Consider the following 14,689-nt stretch of genomic DNA (forward strand, 5'->3'; position numbering starts at 1 on the left):
AGTTATGATTTTCTTAAGTTTAATGTCAAAAAGGCACTTTCTACTACATTATTATTTGAAAAATGTCAAACAGCAGATTTCATATTTTTCCTAAGTTCTCATTAATAAAACATTAGTTATCCCAAGGGTGGGGGTGTTTTTACCTTGGGGTTATTTTTGTAGGGTTTTTCTAAGTTATCCTTATTTTATTAAAATAAAAGGTATCCTACTTATTTTATACTAAAACAGGGCATGATATATTTTTCCAGTGAACTACCTTGAATAAGTATCTCAACAAAAATAGAGGTGCTCTCTGGTTCATTATTTATACCCCCTTTTCTATTTTTCTTAATCCTAAGCATATTGCAAAATAAGGGGTAAAGACTAACTTATTGGGGTGGATAGAGAGGTTTAACATTTTTAAACAGGTCAGTAGGTAGATATAAACTTCTCCAAATTTTTCTAACCCTAGCCAAATAGCACAACTATTTTTCTTTCTATTATTGAGCTTTTGGCTAAAACTATCATTAAATCAGAACTTTAAAGTTTTCTATAGTACCAAGGGGTTTTATATTTTTCTTAAGTAGGTTACATTAATTAAAGTCTGGCAAAATTAGTTTGACCAAATTTGGATGAACTAAACTGAAGTTATAAGTTTTTAAAGTTTCTGTTCAAATTAAAAACAGACTTAATAAAGGTTTTCTGGAAAAACAGTTTACACCGAGGTCCCTGGGTTTAAACTAAATCAACCTTCGCAATTCTACCCTTGCACCACTATTCCCCTATGTCTCTGACATTTCACAAAACCCCCTGACCTTCTCTCCCTCTCACCCGCAGTCCTTCCCCCAATGCAAATAGTAACCGCGGGAAAGAAAAGGGTGGCACGGCTTACCGGCGGCGAGGGAGGTCCGGCGAAGGGCAGGGTTGGCTCGGGGAGACTCTGGCGGTCACGTCGAGGTACGGCTTGACGTCGGGGATGGCTGGAATCGCTCGGTCCACGCGCGCAGGCGGGTGTTCTCGTCGGCGGCGAGCGTACCGGCCAAACCACGGTGAACTGGTTCAATCCAAGGGCACGGTGAGCTTCACTGGGTAACATAGTGACCGTGTGCACAAGGAATCGAAGGATGGTTGAGTGGATTACCCGATCCACGTACTCCGGCGGGGTTGAGAGCTCCGGCGAGCGTGGAATGGCCTCTCCGGCGAAGCAAACTCCGATTCCTCGCTCAGGGAGCTTCACGGAGGTGTGCACAGTCTTCTCCGAGGGCTGGACGGGGTTGGGAATGGCTCTATTGGCCGGTCTACGGTGACAGAGGATCGGGCGGCCGCGGACACGCTGCGCACGGGCAAACGGCGGCGAGCTGAGCTCCGATGAAGTTTGAGTGTGCGCGGAAGAGTACAGTCGAAGCCTGGGAGGGCTTTATAGGCGCGGGCCATGGCGCTGGCTTGGCTCGGGCGCGGCGCTGGGCATGCGGGGGCGCGCGCGGGCGTGCTCTGGCGCGGGCAGAAGGCGTCGAACACGTGGAGGTGTGTTTCTTCCATTGTTCAAACGCGTGCAGAGATCACAAACGTGCGAATCTTGCCATGAATCCGGCGCAGACCTCTTCCTGGCACCTAGGGCTATCTCTCATGTGTGAGTTCCAATGGAGGATACGCCCTAGATCAAGAGATAGACGGACGCCAAATCTGGCTTGTCTCACTGCCCACATCGCGACAAAACTGATGCCAAGACCTGTCAAACGTCAAAGTCTCGGTTTCCACTTTTTCCAGGGGGTGCCTTAGGTGGTATGCCACATTTTTGGTATAGATCCTAAGTGGTTTTGGTACCATCTTCAAAGTGAACACGGTTGATCTTTAGATTAGGGTTAAAAATTGGACTTAGAGAGAAATAGAGAGCTCTAGCCCTCTCTCCACTTGGAGATTTGAATTGGGGTTTCTCCAGGGGTCTTTTGCAATATTACCCTCCCCTAATTGATGGTTATAAGGTTAGTTAGGGCTTTGCTAAAGATCATTCATGTTTTGCATCTTGCTTACTCTCTTTCCCCCCCCCCCCCTTAACCAGGGTATGGGAGATAGGGTTTAGGAGGGCCTAGGGTTCTTTCCCCCCTCTTATCCAAGGTAATAAGTGTGCAAGGGTTTGATTAATACTTCTTAGGCCATTAACAACTTGATTAACACAATACCTCCAAGGTTCTTATATGTTCCCTTAAGTCTCTACCACATGTGATCACAGCCTTTAGTGCCAAGGTGGGCTCTAGCCAAGGTAACACCTGGGGTGTTACAGGGTTCGTCCGTGTGATTGTGCATCCGTTCATCTAAGGACCAACCCCTTCCTTTATAGGCTGAGGGAGGGGTTGGTTAGTAGTGGCTTTCTAGGATGGAGCCATCAGGCAAAAGCAAAGCTAAGTTTTCTACCCGAGGTGAAGCCACACATGCTCGTCGGCCCCAGGGTCGCATGGCTGTCTTGTAATCTTTATGGCGAACGACACGAACATCATGGGGCCCGAGCACCATCATTTGGGCTAAGTCGACCCCAAGCCTTCGTAGCCTCGGATTCGATATAGTTTGTCGTGTTGTGCCCTGCCAGCGATCTGTGCACTCAGGTAGTCCGATAGGTCATGAGTGCGTCGTAGGCTGCGGGGTGTGTGGGCCATAAATGCGCTGCGGTCCGAGGGGTTTGTAGGTCATGAGACTACAACCTGAGGGGTTCATAGGTCATGAGTGGGAGGTAGACTGGTGCCTCCGCTGTGGCTCGTCGCTAGGTGTAGTTAATGCGTCCGATCACTTATGATGGGTCAATCTCAGGCCAGGCGCAGGATCCATTGGAGTAGTTTCCCTTCGGCGCGCCTAAGCCCCTTGTCAGGTTCAGCCGTGCCTGATCCCGGGCTCGTTGTCGTGGGGTCCATCCAGGGGTAGGTGCCTCTATGGTAGACATTACCTATCTCCTCTGGCTAGGGGTGGTAATGGGCTCTAGATTTTACACTACAAACTTTAAGAATTGAATCGGATTAGGATTGGACCCTATTCCTATTCATTTTTGAACTAAAATTATTTATGGGCCCTAACTTTTTATTAAGGGGCATTTGGATCATGATCCATCACCACCCTTACCTCTGACTGACCAACGGGCCCTAGTTTCCAGAGGACTTTCCCCACTGCGCTCGCTGACCGATGAGCCCCAAGGTCTGGGGATTGTATCCCTGACAAAGGTTTATGATGATGTTAATGTGGATCATGGGTGGCAGAAAAGAAGACAATGTTGCCATCGAGGAGGACCCTCTTAGAGGTGAGTTTGGTGAGCAGGAGGCAATATATGATAGTTTGGCACTGGGTGACCGTGGAGGTGATGGGTGAGGCCACATCCATTGAGAGACTAGCAAACAAATGTTTGATGAGCAAACTAATCCAGAATAACATGGGCAATCTTTACTCAATGACTAGTAAGAACAATTATCCAACAACATTTTGTGCTTTATACCAAAGATATCAATGATGGTCTCTTCTCACTCACACACCTTCAAGTAAGTATAACTAGCATGGTTGTATTTCTCTTGTTCATTGTTTTCTATATATATTGTCATGGTCATAGATTAGAGAAATTAGATTGTCTAATTCATCCCTTTTTAGACATCATCGTTCCATATAAGTCCTTTGAACTGTTCTATGATTCAACAATTGTTCTATATGGTCTTTACTATCCCACTAGTTCTTGATGTTGCATCATATACTTGAGATTTCTAGCCATCTTCATTCATATGGAGATGATGCCAATCTTAGAAATGTTATTGTTCCCATGAAGCTATGATGAGAGGTTTATGAAATGTTCTTTAGCTCCTTATTTAGTGCAATGTTACTGATTACACTAACTACTATGCTAATGCTAAGATTAAATTGTTCAAACTATTTAGCAAGTATAAAACAAAGTTTGGTGTCGAACCATCATGTGTTATAGATAAGAGAAAGCAAGCATGGTGCAATTTTTTGGTTCTCGTAGTTGTCACTACACATGTCTCTATGTTTAGTCTTCCTCTTCTTCATTTACTACGACTCCTAGTGTTTTTGAGCTGATTGTGTACTTGGACAGTGACAACATTGTCTCCTGTGGGGATGAGTTTAACATCCTTCATTGGTGACATGAGTGAAAACTAACCTAACTCATATTGACCATAATGGATAAATATATTATTGTTGTTCTAGTTTCAACTTCTTCGAAGTCCACCTTTAGTTTGTCTAGTGGGAACAATTGGCAGGTGAAATGGTGTAGATGTTGACATCCTTGAAATACTAGAAACTTGGTGAATCAAGAGAGCACCATGCAATTGACAACCAAAAAATTGAAGTCATTCAAGAATCTATGGTTAGACAGAGATTGAGAAGATTCTGTTGTTGCTGATTGATTTTGCTAAATTGGTGGTGCTTGCTGCTTAGTGTTGGTGAAGGACTAAAGCCTAAAGGTGAACTCATGAAGTGGCGACATGGTGGTTGGTGCTTCTGTATCTATAGTCGGTGCTATGTCATGGATTATATGCCTGTGAGAGACTTAGAGTATGAGTGTCATCTAAAAGAGATATTATGTTTGAAATATCATTTGTAAGATATTAAACATTTAAACTTTGAGCTAGTTCTACTATTTTTAGGGTTTCTTAGAGCATCTCCAACAATGCCTCAAACTAGTGCATCAAATTGAAATATAAGGCTCTACACAGTAAAAACTACTCCAACAGTGCCTCATTTCATAAAATTTGATCAAAAAATTATATGGCACCGTCTCAAGTGCCTCAAATATACTACAACGTAGTGGCCTGCCCTATAATCTAGATTTGAGGCTTTACTGTGGGAGCGGGGTGTTTTGTTGGTGCCCTAAATTCTACAAAATATACCCATTTTTAAATTATAGGGTATTTTTATAGGTCACATTGTTGGAGATGCTCTTGTGACAAGGTGTGAGTTTATTTAGAAACTTTTTAATGAGGTAACAATACACATCAACTCAGTAAATTTGGCTTTCCATATCTTGCCAACTTTTTTATTTTAAGACTCTTAACTTAGATTTTGTTGATGCATTGCTTTGAATAGAATTGAGAACACTAAATAGAGTTATATGTTGGGATATGGAGATAGCGAGCTTTGGGTTGGCCCAGCTTGTTAATGTGGCCATACTTTTTGGACAAAAAATTGAAAGGGAAATGTGCCCTTGGGCCATTTCTATAATGTTTTGGTGATTAAGTGCCCAACACACATTCTCTAAGTTCTGAATGTGCCAAAGATTGAAGAAGTGCAAATCGTGTAACAAGGTACGTTTCTAGACTTAGTACATTGTTTTGAGTACTAACATATTTTGTCTAAGTGCTAGAAACAGGAGAAAAGGAATTGGAAAAGAGTTGGCCATGTACAGCCAACTCCTGCTCGGTCTGGGTGCACCGGACAGTCCGGTGGTGCATCAGACAGTGTCCGGTGCGCCAGGCTGAACTCCGGTGAACAGGCCACTCTCGGGAAAATTCAGCGGCGTACGGCTATAATTCACCGGACTGTCCGGTGGGGCACCGGACTGTCCGGTGAGCCAACGGTCGACTGCGCAACGGTCGGCCGCGCAATCCGCGGGCGACGCGTGGCCCAGGCCAACGGTCGGCAGGAGGCACCGGACTGTCCGGTGTGCACCGGACAGTGTCCGGTGCGCCAACTGTCACAAATCTGCAACGGTCGTCTGCGCCAGAATAGGAAAGAAATCGGCACCGGACAGTCTACAGTGACTGTCCGGTGCGCCACCCGACAGAAGGCAAGGATAGCCTTCCTTGTTGGTCTCCAACGGCTCCTAGCTGCCTTGGGGCTATAAAAGGGACCCCTAGGCACATAGAGGAGACACCCAAGCATTCACTAAGTATTCTAAGTCTCCCACACTCCGTCTCCACGCACTTGATCGGTTGTGTTAGTGATTTGAGCTCCGTTCTTGTTGTGAACTCGTTGTGCTTCATTTTGAGCTCAAGTCTTGGCTTGTGTGCGTGTGTGTGCTGCGGATTTGTGTGTGTTGCTCCCCAACCTTACTCTTGTTATTTCATTGTGATCTTTGTTGTAAGGGCGAGAGACTCCAACTTGTGGAGATTCCTTGCAAACGGGAAAAAGAGACAAGGAAGAAAAGTCGTGGTATTCAAGTTGATCATTGGATCACTTGAAAGGGGTTGAGTGCAACCCTCGTCCATTGGGACGCCACAACGTGGAAGTAGGCAAGTGTTACTTGGCCGAACCACGGGATAAAAATCGCGTGTCTCTTGTGATTGCCTTCTCATTGATTGTCTGTGTTCGCAAGAGCTCACAGACTTGATTAACTTGCGCTAACAACTAAGTTTTGTGGCTATTAGTGTTGAATTTTATAGGATCACCTATTCACCCCCCCTCTAGGTGCTCTCAATTGGTATCAGAGCCGTTCTCTTCACGTAAGGGACTAATCGCCCGAAGAGATGGATCCTAAGGGAAAGGGGATGGTGGTCAACGACAAAGAGAAGGAGTCCCTCTTCAACGAGCCAAGGGACGACAAGCCCACTGACTCAGGATCGAGTCACAAAAAGAGGGACGGGAAGAAGAAGAGGCGGATCAAGAAGATCATTTACTACGACAACGACGCCTCCTCTTCTTCACCAAGAGACGACGACGACTCGTCTAAGAAGAAACCGGTTAATCAAAACTTTTCATTTGATTATTCTCGTATACCTTTCAATTCCAATGCTCATTTGCTTTCAATTCCTCTTGGTAAACCTTCGCATTTTGATGCAGAAGACTACTCATTTTGGAGTCACAAAATGCGTAGTCACCTATTTTCTCTCCATCCTAGTATTTGGGAGATTGTTGAAAACGAAATGCATTTTGATAATACTGACAACCCCGTTTTCATAAATGAGCAAATTCATAAGAATGCACAAGCTACCACTGTTTTGCTAGCATCTTTGTGCAGGGATGAGTACAACAAGGTGAGCGGCTTGGACAACGCCAAGCAAATCTGGGATACCCTCAAGATATCACATGAGGGAAACAACGCCACCATGATCACCAAAATGGAGTTGGTGGAAGGCTAGCTAGGAAGATTTGCGATGATCAGAGGAGAGGAGCCAACACAAACCTACAACAGGCTTAAGACCCTGGTCAACAAAATTAGAAGCTATGGAAGCACAAGATGGACGGACCACGACGTCGTCTGGCTTATGCTAAGGTCATTCACGGTAATTGACCCCCATATTGTAAACCTCATTCGTGAAAATCCTAGGTACACCAAGATGACGCCCGAGGAGATACTCAGAAAATTCATGAGCGGGCGTATGATGGTAAAGGAAGCGCGATACGTGGATTATGCCCTTAATGGCCCTCTACCCGTCTACGAGCCTCAACCTGTCGCTCTCAAAGCAACAAGCAGCAGGGAGGCGCTACCAAGCAAGGTGGCACAAGTTGAGGCTGCCGGGCTAAACGAAGATGAGATGGTCCTAATCATCAAGCGCTTCAAGACCGCACTAAAAGGACGCAAGGAGTATCCCAACAAGAACAAAGCAAAGGAGAAGTGCTCCTGCATCAAATGCGGTAAGACCGGTCATTTTATTGCTCAATGTCCCGATAATGAAAATGACCAGGTGGAAGAAAGACAAGGGAAGAAGGAGAAAAAGAAAAGCTATAGGAAGGCGAAAGGCGAGGCTCACCTTGGCAAAGAATGGGATTCGGACTGCTCTTCATCCGACTCCGACGATGAAGGACTGGCAGCCTCGGCCTTCAACAAGTCCTCTCTCTTCCCCAACGAACGACACACTTGTCTCATGGCCAAGGAAAAGAAGGTAAGTGGTTGTGATACCCCTAAATACACTACTTCTAGCGATGATGATTCTAGTGATGATGAAGTAGATTATACTGATTTATTTAAGGGTTTAGATAGAAATAAAGTAGATAAAATCAATGATTTAATTGATGCTATAAATGAAAAAGATAGATTGCTAGAGAAGCAAGAGGATATTTTGTATGAAGAGCATGATAAATTTGTTAGTGTGCAAAAATCCCTTGCGTTAGAGATTAAAAGGAATGAAATGCTATCCTCTAAATTGTCTGTGTGCCATGAATCAATCTCTAGTTTAAAGATTTTGAATGATGATCTAAATGCTAAGCTAGAGGTAGCTAATAAATCTAGTTCATGTGTAGAACATGTTGTAATTTGTAATAGATGTAAGGACTTTGATGTTAATTCTTGTAATGAACATCTTATTGCTATTACAAAATTGAATGATGAAGTGGCGAGTCTTAATGCTCAACTTAAGACTTGCAAAATTGATTTTGATAAGTTAAAATTTGCTAGGGATGCCTACACCGTTGGTAGACACCCCTCAATTAAGGATGGACTTGGCTTTCGAAAGGAAGCCAAGAACTTAACAAGCCAAAGGGCTCCCATTCCCAACAAGGAGAAAGGGAAGGCTCCTATGGCTAGTAGCATTCAAAGGAATCATGCTTTCATGTATAATGATCGAAAATTTTCTAGAAATGCTCATTATAATAGGAGTTATGATGCGTTTAATTCACATGCTATGTTTGCTTCTTGCTCTACTTTTGTGCATGGTAGAAGTAAGCCTAGGAGAAATCATGTTGTGCATCATGTGCCTAGGAGAGTATGTAATGAACCTTCTACTATTTACCATGCTTGCAATACTTCTTTTGCAATCTTTTGTAAGAATGAAAAAGTAGTTGCTAGGAAGTTGGGATCCAAATGCAAGGGAGATAAGACTTGTATTTGGGTCCCAAAGGCTATTATGACTAACCTTGTAGGACCCAACAAGAGTTGGGTACCTAAAACCCAAGTGTAAATTGCCTTGCAGGTTTATGCATCCGGGGGCTCAAGCTGGATTATCGACAGCGGATGCACAAACCACATGACAGGGGAGAAGAAGATGTTCACCTCCTACGTCAAGAACAAGGACTCCTAGGATACGATCATCTTTGGAGATGGGAACCAAGGCAAGGTCAAAGGCTTGGGCAAGATAGCCATCACCAACGAGCACTCCATTTCAAACGTATTTCTAGTAGAGTCGCTTGGTTATAATCTCCTGTCTGTAAGTCAATTGTGCCACATGGGCTACAATTGTTTATTTACAAATGTTGATGTTTCTGTCTTTAGAAGGAGTGATGGTTCATTAGCGTTTAAGGGTGTATTAGATGGCAAACTCTACTTAGTTGATTTTTTGAAAGAGGAGGCCGATCTAGATGCATGCTTAATAGCTAAGACTAGCATGGGCTGGCTGTGGCATCGCCGTCTAGCACATGTTGGGATGAAGAACCTTCACAAACTTCTAAAGGGAGAACATGTGTTAGGACTAACCAATGTCTGCTTCGAAAAAGTTAGACCTTGTGCAGCTTGTCAGGCAGGGAAACAGGTGGGAAGCACTCATCACAACAAGAATGTGACGACAACATCAAGACCACTGGAGCTACTACATATGGACCTCTTCGGACCCGTTGCCTACCTTAGCATCGGGGGAAGTAAGTATGGTCTTGTTATTGTTGATGATTTTTCCCGCTTCACTTGGGTGTTCTTTTTGCAGGATAAATCAGAAACCCAAGGGACCCTCAAGCGCTTCCTAAGGCGGGCTCAAAACGAATTTGAGCTCAAGGTGAAAAAGATAAGAAGCGACAACGGGTCCGAGTTCAAGAATCTGCAAGTGGAGGAGTATCTTGAGGAGGAAGGCATCAAGCACGAGTTCTCTGCTCCCTACACACCACAGCAAAATGGTGTGGTAGAGAGGAAGAACAGGACGTTTATCGACATGGCGAGAACGATGCTGGGAGAGTTCAAGACGCCTGAGCGGTTTTGGTCGAAAGCTGTGAACACAGCTTGCCACGCCATAAACCGGCTCTACCTCCATCGCCTCCTCAAGAAAACCTCATATGAACTTCTTACCAGTAACAAACCCAACGTCTCATACTTTCGTGTATTTGGGAGCAAATGTTACATTCTAGTGAAGAAAGGTAGAAATTCTAAATTTGCTCTCAAGACTGTAGAAGGGTTTTTACTAGGGTATGACTCAAATACAAGGGCGTATAGAGTCTTCAACAAATCATCGGGTTTGGTTGAAGTCTCTAGCGACGTTGTATTTGATGAGACTAATGGATCTCTAAGAGAGCAAGTTGATCTTGATGATGTAGATGAAGAGGATGTTCCAACGGCCACAATACACACCATGGCAATTGGAGATGTGCGACCACAGGAACAACAAGAGCAAGATCAACCTTCTTCCTCAACAATGGTGCATCCCCAACGCAAGATGATGAACAGGTCCCTCAAGAAGAGGCGCGTGATCAAGGGGGAGCACAAGAAGAACAAGTTATGGAGGAAGAAGCACCACAGGCCCCTCCAACTCAAGTCCGAGCGATGATCCAACGTCATCACCCCGTCGATCAGATACTGGGTGACATAAGCAAGGGAGTAACAACTCGCTCACGTCTAGCTAATTTCTGTGAGCATTACTCGTTTGTCTCTTCTATTGAGCCTTTCAGGGTAGAAGAGGCCTTGCAGGATCCGGACTGGGTGTTGGCCATGCAGGAAGAGCTCAACAACTTTAAGCGAAATGAAGTTTGGAGCCTTGTGCCACGTCCAAAGCAAAATGTTGTGGGAACCAAGTGGGTGTTCCGCAACAAGCAAGACGAGCACGGGGTGGTGACAAGAAACAAGGCTCGACTTGTGGCAAAAGGTTATGCCAAAGTCGTAGGTTTGTATTTTGAGGAGACTTTTGCTCCTGTGGCTAGGCTAGAGTCTATTCGCATTCTATTAGCCTATGACGCTCACCATTCTTTTAGGTTGTTTCAAATGGACGTGAAGAGCGCTTTCCTCAACGGGCCGATCTAGGAGGAGGTGTACATGGAACAACCCCCTAGCTTTGAGGATGAAAGGTACCTCGACCATGTGTGTAAGCTCTCTAAGGCGCTCTATGGACTTAAGCAAGCCCCAAGAGCATGGTATGAATGCCTTAGAGATTTCTTAATTGCTAATGCTTTCAAGGTTGGGAAAGCCGATCCCACTCTTTTCACTAAGACTTGTAATGGTGACCTTTTTGTGTGCCAAATTTATATCGATGACATAATATTTGGTTCTACTAACCAAAAGTCTTGTGAGGAGTTTAGCAGGGTGATGACTCAAAAGTTTGAGATGTCGATGATGGGCGAGTTGAACTACTTCCTTGGGTCCAAGTGAAGCAACTCAAGGACGGCACCTTCATCTCCCAAACAAAGTATACGCAAGATCTTCTCAAGAGATTTGGGATGAAGGACGCCAAGCCCGCGAAGACACCTATGGAACCAATGTACATGTCGACCTCAACAAAGGAGGTAAGTCCGTTGATCAAAAGGCACATCGGTCTATGATAGGTTCCTTGCTTTATTTATGTGCTAGTAGACCAGATATTATGCTTAGCGTATGCATGTGTGCTAGATATCAATCCGATCCAAGGGAATGTCACCTTGTGACCGTTAAGCGGATTCTTAGATATTTAGTTGCTACACCTTGCTTCGGGATCTGGTATCCAAAGGGGTCTACCTTTGACTTAATTGGATATTCAGACTCCGATTATGCTGGATGCAAGGTTGATAGGATGAGTACATCAGGGACGTGCCAATTCCTAGGAAGGTCCCTGGTGTCTTGGAGTTCAAAGAAACAAACCTCCGTTGCCCTATCAACCGCTGAGGCCGAGTATGTTGCCGTAGGACAGTGTTGCGCGCAACTACTTTGGATGAGGCAAACCCTCCGGGACTTTGGCTACAATCTGAGCAAAGTCCCACTCCTATGTGACAATGAGAGTGCAATCCGCATGGAGGACAATCCTATTGAACATAGCCGCACTAAGCACATAGACATCCAGCATCACTTCCTGGGAGACCACCAGCAAAAGGGAGATATCGAGGTGTTCCATATTAGCACCGAGAACCAGCTAGCCGATATCTTTACCAAGCCATTAGATGAGAAAACCTTTTGCAGGCTGCGTAGTGAGCTAAATGTCTTAGATTCGCGTAACTTGGATTGATCTATAGCATACATGTGTTTTATGCCTTTGATCATGTTACTTATACATTTATGCAATTTGTTGCTTACTTATGGTGCTCAAGTTGTGCAAGGGATCCCCGGACCTCACAAGTCCATGTGTGAATGATGCACATATTTAGGGGGAGAAGTGCTACAACTTGACCCTTTGAGACTAATCCTTGTGTTTGAGTTACTTGATGTAGTCTCAAAGGTGCATTGAAAGGGAAAGGTGAACTTGGACCAAAGACTTCCACTGCACTCCGATATTAGTGTACTCACCTCCAAGTTCATTCTTATGCTCTTATTGCCTTTTGCTCTTAATTGACACTTTTTGGTGAGGCAATGGGGTTAAAGGGCAAAAAATGATCCTGTTTTGGTGCTTAATGCCAAAGGGGGAGAAATTAAGGCTAAAGCAAGCAAATGGATCAGCTACCACGTGTGAATTTTGAAAACAATAGAGTTAGAACTTTTGATTTGTCAAAATACTCTTATTGTCAAAATTTGGTCTCTTGTGGGGAGAATCTATGATTATGGGAAAAAGGGGGAGTTTTTGGATCTTGATCAATTTCACTCTTGAAATATCTCTCTTTGTGCCCAAACAAGTGAGTTTGACTTAGAGATAGGAAAATGAATTTGATTTGCAAAAACAAACCAAGTGGTGGCAAAAATTGATCCAAATATGCCAAATTAGAGCAAAAAACAATTTGGTTCTCTTTTGCATTGATATTGCACTTATTTTGGTTGCTTTGTGAAGTGTTGGCATAAATCACCAAAAAGGGGGAGATTGAAAGGGAAATGTGCCCTTGGGCCATTTCTATAATGTTTTGGTGATTAAGTGCCTAACACATATTCTCTAAGTTCTGAATGTGCCAAAGATTGAAGAAGTGCAAATCATGTAACAAGGTACGTTTCTAGACTTAATACATTGTTTTGAGTACTAACATATTTTGTCTAAGTGCTAGAAACAGGAGAAAAGGAATTGGAAAAGAGTTGGTCGCGTACAACCAACTCCTGCTCGGTCTGGTGCACCGGACAGTGTCCGGTGCGCCAGGCTAAACTCCGGTGAACAGGCCACTCTCGGGAAAATTCGGCGGCGTACGACTATAATTCACTGGACTGTCCGGTGAGCCAACGGTCGACTGCGCAACGGTCGGTCGCGCAATCCGTGGGCGACGCATGGCCCGCGCCAACGGTCGGCAGGAGGCACCGGACTGTCCGGTGTGCACCGGACAGTGTCCGGTGTGCCAACTGCCACAAATCTGCAACGGACTGTCCGGTGCGTCACCCGATAGAAGGCAAGGATAGCCTTCCTTGTTGGTCTCCAACGGCTCCTAGCTGCCTTGGGGCTATAAAAGGGACCCCTAGGCGCATGGAGGAGACACCCAACCATTCACTAAGCATTCTAAGTCTCCCACACTCCGTCTCCACGCACTTGATCGATTGTGTTAGTGATTTGAGCTCCGTTCTTGTTGTGAACTCGTTGTGCTTCATTTTGAGCTCAAGTCTTGGCTTGTGTGCGTGTGTGTGCTGCGGATTTGTGTGTGTTGCTCCCCAACCTTACTCTTGTGCTTTCATTGTGATCTTTGTTGTAAGGGTGAGAGACTCCAACTTGTGGAGATTCCTCGCAAACGGGAAAAAGAGACAAGGAAGAAAAGTCGTGGTATTCAAGTTGATCATTGGATCACTTGAAAGGGGTTGAGTGCAACCCTCGTCCATTGGGACGCCACAACGTGGAAGTAGGCAAGTGTTACTTAGCCGAACCACGGGATAAAAATCGTGTGTCTCTTGTGATTGCCTTCTTTATTGATTGTCTGTGTTCGCAAGAGCTCACAGACTTGATTAACTTGCACTAACAACTAAGTTTTGTGGCTATTAGTGTTGAATTTTACAGGATCACCTATTCACCCCCCTCTAGGTGCTCTCAAAAAATGGCTTAACATGCTGTGCTTGGGCCATTGGTTAAACATAATATCCAGTTAGGCTTGACTCGATGGCTTAAGGTGCCATGTTTGTCCTGGGCCTGTATCATATCGGGCTAGGTGAGTCAAATGGCCATGTATAATGGAACACATTTAGGTCCTACTTGGTAGGATTCCTCTATGGAAGAAACTATTTAGAGCTGTTTTAGTAAAAAATGAGTCAAAATTATTTTTAAAGGGGCTATAGATTGTGTCTCCTACAAAAAGGCTCCAACTCCTTCAGAGAAGCCCTTGAACAGAAACCCTAGCCCTCCATCAGCATACTCATCCCTATCTCTTATTTCAAACTCCACTCTATAAACAGTGCAGTCTACAGTGCAAAATAGACCAGATCGTGCATATAGCCACGTAAAACATGTTTTGCACTATAAACTACACTGTTTATATAGTGTAGTTTGAAATAGGAGGTGTGATAGAGAGTTTGCTGGAGATAACCTTAGAGTTAGTATACATGCAAAAGACTTTGGGAGAGAATTTGTTTAGGGGTCTTTAGGGTCAACACATTAAGGGCTAGTTTGGAAACTCAGATATTTTTAAGATCCCTATCTTTCCTAGGTGAGTAGGGGTGTTATTTGAATACGACACTTAGGGCTAGTTTGGAAACTTAAATCTTCTTCAAAATTGGACGGGATTGAGATGGGAATGAGCTAATTTCTCTTTTAATTCCCTCTAATCCTGGAGGAGACATGGGTTTCCAAACTGA

Source organism: Zea mays, chromosome 1 (genome assembly GCF_902167145.1).
Source record: "Zea mays cultivar B73 chromosome 1, Zm-B73-REFERENCE-NAM-5.0, whole genome shotgun sequence".
NCBI lineage: Eukaryota > Viridiplantae > Streptophyta > Magnoliopsida > Poales > Poaceae > Zea > Zea mays.